General features: G+C 39.2%; 1 long non-coding RNA gene across 1 annotated transcript in view; it reads left to right on the top strand.

The window, feature by feature from the left end:
- Nucleotides 1–2,253: 2,253 nt before the first annotated feature.
- Nucleotides 2,254–6,410, top strand: part of LOC117943797 — an 8,586-nt gene continuing 4,429 nt past the window's right edge. The window contains exon 1 of the long non-coding RNA XR_004656436.1: nt 2,254–2,265. This is a non-coding gene — a long non-coding RNA (uncharacterized LOC117943797). The remainder of the gene's footprint in view (nt 2,266–6,410) is intronic.

The raw sequence follows: 6,410 nt of genomic DNA on the forward strand, positions 1-6,410 counted from the left end.
CCTGTTTGTATTACTAAAACTACTTTCAACCTCGCATGAAAATCCAGAAAAGGCTGGCGTCTGGGGAAGCGCCGCTTTGATATTTTGATCATGAGGTATTTCTAATTTTGGACAAGCATCTCTGTCTTATTAAAATCCTTTCCGCCTGCAGCTAGCTCCTCTCAGAGATGGACTGCTAACTGTGGACGCGCTGCGGTCTCTCAAAAAGAACTTAACAAAGACTCGAGGATTTGGGATTTCAGTTTTAACCTGGTTCTGCTAATTATTATCTGAGAAGTTAGAGGACATGATGGTTTAAACAGGCACAGGATGGCCTTGCTCATTTCCAAATCAATTGGTTTATCTGCATGTAGACTGCTAATAAAATCAATACTAGACATTTGGAGCCGTATATATCTTCAGGTTTGGTTAATTCAAGACAAATAAAGCTCTAGGTCATGCTTGGACTAGACACACACTAAACATACTAGACATAGACTAGACACCAGACACGTCATGATTGCAGACTAATGCATTCATCATGTCATTGTGGGGCCTATAAGAAGTATAAAATTACAAATGTGTGTGTGTGTGTGTGTGTCCCAGACTGCCAAACCTCAAGAACTTGGCTCCTCTGTCTGAAGTGCAGCAGCCAATTCCTTTAAGGACATTTCAACCTAGTTTGGAGAGAAAGTGGAACGTGGCCTCAGTCAGACAGTTTATATAGAAACTAGATCTCAGACTCACAATTATCACCTCTTCTCTCACTCTCTCTCTGTGTCTCTTCATCCCATCTGGCCAATCAATTCTTCACCTACTCCTCCCTCTGTCCACGTAGCTGTGTTGAGAAATAAAAGGACAATTTTTGACCTAAATGACATGTAATTTACATTTGTATCCTTGCTTTCGGCAACAGCTTTTTAAACCAATTAACCATGCATGCTTAATAATGTTTAAAATCAAACACCTCCCTTTGTGTGATCAATTACTTTTTGCCTTGGAGAATCACTGCTAAACCGAAAACCAGTGCCTGGATCCAAAGTACGGAACACTGTATGGGAGTATTTAGGAGAAATCTGAAAACCTTTTTGTTATTATGCAATAAAACATTCTTAACTAGCTTTTTCCATTATTTGAAAAACCCAGTGGGTTACAAATGAAACCTCTGGAAAAATCTAAGTGAACCTAGACTTTGGAAGATTTGCATCAGATGGGTTCCTACATGTTACTATTGCATTAATGCATGGTGATATGAGGAACTTTTCATGCACAGAGAGTTTAGTTATGTTCTTAAAAACAAGGTATAAGGACATATGTCCACCTGGAGATTCTTTGGTTCTTGTTTTAAAACTTTCTAGGGAGTTGTTGGCAACTGATGCATAAGTGTGTGAAGCATTTAAAGGGTTAAGGAAAAACTCATTTTAACCCTATTGTTGTCTTTGGGGTTAAATTTGAACCATTTTCAAAAACACGTCTGTCAGAAATTGCCAAAAATGAACATGGATGGTTCCATTTAATACTGTTCTCAAGTAAAATGAAGGATTAGTACATTACTTTTATTACATTTTGGGTGTTTTAATCAATTTTGGAGCATGTTACTGCTTTTCAAACTAAAATATTAGGTACAGTGTCCCTGAATTCAAAGTGTAAAACTTGTATGGGGGCAAAAAGCGGAAAATGTAATGGAGAAAAAACGTTAACAATAAAGCGCAGGATGTTGAAAAAAGTGGTAAACACAAGAATTAACTTCCTGTTTGGTAGTTTCGTAGTTCTGCTGCACAAATCTGCTTTCCTATTTTCAAAAACACATCACTTGACTTACCAAGAGCGCCGTCCCCCGGAAAACGGCCACATAGGTCGTTTGTTCAAGCAGCAATCACGACTCATATTTACGTTCATAACAATATTCATGACAGGAGCGATGTAGACAGAAAGGTGACAAAGTTAATTGGAGTGGATGGATTTTACCCAATTTAAACCCTTGTGTTGCAACGTTTGTGATTTTTTTTTTACTTTTCGCCGTTCTTGTCAATTTTATTCCCATTTTTTGTCACTTTTTTTAAAATTATGTTTTAGTCAATTTTTTAAAGTAGTTTCTTTGTTGTTTTTTCCAATGTTTTTTGATATTTTTCAGTCACTTTTTCAGATTTGTTTGGTCGCCTTTATAGCGTTTCAAAAAAGAACGTCTTTGTTGATTGGTTTCCCCTGTTTTTTTGCAGTTTTTTTTCAACATTGTCACTTTTTTTCCAATGTTCTTTTGTCATAGCTCTCATAGAGAAAGTTTTTGTAAACGGGCCAAATTTGACCCAAGGATAACAGGAGGGTCAAGAGCAACGTTATGTTTTCATGACGTCAGCCGCACACGATGCCTCGTCACGTGCAGGTGTTGGTGATTATTGGAGCGTCCCATCATGCCATGGGCTGCCCACTGGATCACAGGTCATACAAAAACGTTTAATCACTTACCTTATAATTCCTGTACATATGCACATGTATATTTAAATTTTCTACACTGTATATAACAAGAGTTACTGCTTTGAGAGACCAACAAAAGCAATTAAAAGCTTGTATAAATGTGATGATGTGACGTAGAAAAAGTCATTTAGGTATGACAATAAAAACAATATATACTTGGGTTCCAAGATAGCTCAGTTGGTAGAGCGGGCGTGTGTAAATAGAGGTTCACTCCTGACCTCCCCCCTCCCCAGACACACACACACACACACACACACACACACACTCTCTCTTCTTTCATGATGTATTCCGTTGTCCGGTCAAAAATAGCGGCCGAAAACGCCCAAAAGATAATCTTTGAAAGAAAAGAATTGAACAAAATACTCCAACCATCATCACTGAAGTGCGCACACACACACACACACACACACACACACACACACACACAGTCTTTAGATCATTGTCCCACTCCTCCATCTGCTCCGCCTCTCCAGGAGTTCATTGTGTTTTCTGCCGAGTCAACAAGACGCCAGCTCTCCATTCCGCCATCGCTCCTCCCTGCAGATTTCCCAGAAGGCCACTGACACCGTCCTGAGATGAAGAAGCTGTACCTAGGGAGAGCCGGCTGTCTTGTGGAAGGCGTGCTGAGTGATTATTGCTTTCTATCTTCTTCACTCAGCGATGCGGAGAGGAACAAGAAGGATTAAACATGCTGGAACCCGAATGAATCTTTTGAAATTGGCTTTCTCGTTTCACTACTTTTAGCTCATGTTGTCTCTCCTCCAGTCTTTTGAGTCTCCACGGTACAATTTAATGATTGCTTTCATTCTTCTTAATCTATTAATTACATTTTGCATTTAGTTGTTTAGTCTATAAATTGTTAGGAAAAAAGGAAAATGTCCAATGTCATTCTCCCAAAGCCCAAGATCCTTTATTGAAGCTTCTTTTATTTGTGTGACAAAACCAAAGGACGTTCATTTTCCATTGGTTTCAAACAGTGTCTCTGGGTCCCAAACAGCAGCGGCAGGAGGCCGACCACTAAGATCCTGGTCCTGGTTCTGTCACACCGAATGGTTGCTCTTGGGGGACATAGTTGGATTTCTGCAAATTATAGAGTGGTCTAGAAATCCTCTATCTCTCTAGTGTCTTGAGATAGCTTCTGTTACGACATGACACTGTAAATAAAGTTGAATTGAATTGAGTGTGTACTCAAACACAACGCTTTCAAGCAGGGTAGGGGAGAAGTTAAGGGGGTAAAACGCAAACCTTCCACCCAGGAAGAGGTGTTTGTGTCCTGGGAGTACTACTTAACCCTTGTGTTGTCTTCCCTTTGTCCATGAACTTGCATTTCTGGCTCTTTTCTATGCTTTTGACACTTTTTTCAGTGTTTTGTTTTAAATTCATGTTAGCAAAAAAACCTGTTAAAATGACATTTCTTTTTGTTAAAAAGGCAGAAATGAGTTAAGATCATAGGATGTTGAGTGGATCACAGACTGGTTTGGGTCAAAGTTTAGTCAGGGGACTGTTTTAAAGCCATTTCAACATTTTTCAAATTATATAAAACACACATAATTCAATGAATGTAATCATTCATTTTACCTTTAAATCCAAACAATGTACATCCATGCATCCATGTTATATTTGGGAATTTTGTTCCAAAGAAACCCATGTTTCTGATATAAATAAATTCTTCCCTTTCTTCAGATGAAATGTCCCCATTACAATAAATCACATCTTACAATATCGTGTCTGTTAAAGGTCCAATGCGTAGGGATTTCTCCCTTCTAGCGTTGAGATCATATATCGCAATCATCTCTCGCACCACGCAGTTCAAAGTCCGCATCACAGCCACGGTAGCCTTCAGCTTCAAAAGCCAAGATACTGTTTTCAATATTCTTTTTCTTTTTCTGGGCCAAGAAGAAGACTTCAGTTCTTGAAATTTGGATTTTGAATTTGTGTGGTCCTCCATGTCTCCTTCTTCTAACTTGCCGGATGCAACGATACCCATTAGCAGCGTTAGAGGCAGCTGGGAGTTTGTCATGTGACCGCGAAAACTTGAAAGGCGGAGCAGTACGTCCTGTATGTCCCTCACAGGCTAACATATTTCAAAATGGCGCATTAATGTGGAGCATCTACCACCGTTCATGCAAATGGAAATGTAAAATGGCAACGGAACGGGCAACACTGATTTTGATAATGAACAACTAAACAGTGGACCTTTAAGCAAAACCCAAATCTAACATTTCCTACGAAGAACTGGAAGTGCTTTCCTATGTAGTAATACCTTTGCATTTTTATAGCCTGTTTATAGATAAATGTTCATCTGCATGTCAATCACTGTGAATTCAGCCCACTAATATGAGTCTGTTCCATTACATCCATTTAATTTTGAGAAGAAACGTGTTGCCATGAGCACACGCATACACACATACCACCACAACCACCCTCGTGTGTGTTCTTCATTGTCCTGTCCTGTTTCTGTATCTTGTCAGTTCTAAAATAAACCCGAACGTGTTGTTTCTTTGACTCATCCACCAGAAAAAAAATGCAATGGTGACATGATACTGTTCTCTATTTACACGTCACATGCATGCATGTAATCAAGGAAACATACAGTCTATTACCTCTACATTCACACCACATAAATGCACTTAAACACCGATTCCACAGAGCAGGGCTGTGTGGGGAGCAGTGTGAGAAGAAGTGAGGGTTTATCATGCACACACATCTACAGTACAGTATGCACACACTGCCACACCTTGAGTCATCAAAGAAGCATCCAAAACACAACAGGAAACTAATCCCCTGTTCTCCATGCTCTAAAAATAACTGTTCTGTTCTTGTTAATCTGAGGAAGCAAGCGGGAGCCATAAAAACAGAAACCGTCTGCTCAAAGGACAGTTCCTGTCTCACTGGTCTCTCCCCTCATTTCCTGTATTCCTTAAATGTTTAACACCAGTGAGTGAGTTTACTTGGTGTGTGCATCGGGAGTATGCTCAGGATTTTGGAGCATGGAGTTATGTGTTATGTAGTTTCAGAAATCTAATGGAAGTCAGGATGCATGTAGACACCTGATCAGGGTTTCTGATCACTGTTTACACTCAAGCATTGTGCTATCCAATCCATTTCATTCCAATTTTATTTATATAGCACATTTAAAGACAACAGAACTGAACCAAGGTGCCGCAAAGTCAAGAAGCAAAAAGGGTCTCAATAACAGAGACACTATTATATGAAAATAATAAGTTCATAAAAACACAGGGAATGGTAAACAATAAAACCAAGGATAAGGAAATCTCTCATGCTGGGATAAACTCGACCACTGTCGACTCAATGGGATAAACTGTCGACCCAATGGTTAGCTATACCAAAATAATATTCAAAACACATTATTTATGTGTGTGTCGGTGTTTTATAAAAATGCATTGACCCTCTGACTTTTGTCTGCATTGTGCACATCTCTGAGTGTTTGGCTTTGAAATGACTGCAGCACATTACCATTCCAGAGAGCCAGTTATTAACAGACGAGCTGCTGACCCACTAACAAGTAACACCCTCACAGAATATTAACCTGCTGCACCTGTTGGCCCCGTTTTCAAGACATGTAGAAGGGAAACAAATATTAATAATAATAAAAAAACTACTAATCGAAAAATTGCATTCTTACTCACACAGTCCCTGTAAACATAACCTGGCTGCCTTTTGCCATATTGGCATAAGGATTGTTACATGTCCCTGTTCCAAAAATGAAACAAAAGCACAAAACCATTTAGTTAAACCTGCAGTAACTAGTTTAGTTTAGTCATGCAAGCAATCCTATTTCCACATCAGCAATAAAGCAAAAAAGTCTCATGAACAGGTTTATGTGATATGGTAGGAAAATGTATGCAACAATTCATACTTCTATCAGGCAGGAAACCTCTATCAGAATCGCCTCACTCCATGATAATAGGCAGGAAACCTCTATCAGAATGGCC

Source organism: Etheostoma cragini, chromosome 4 (genome assembly GCF_013103735.1).
Source record: "Etheostoma cragini isolate CJK2018 chromosome 4, CSU_Ecrag_1.0, whole genome shotgun sequence".
Taxonomy (NCBI): Eukaryota; Metazoa; Chordata; class Actinopteri; order Perciformes; family Percidae; genus Etheostoma; species Etheostoma cragini.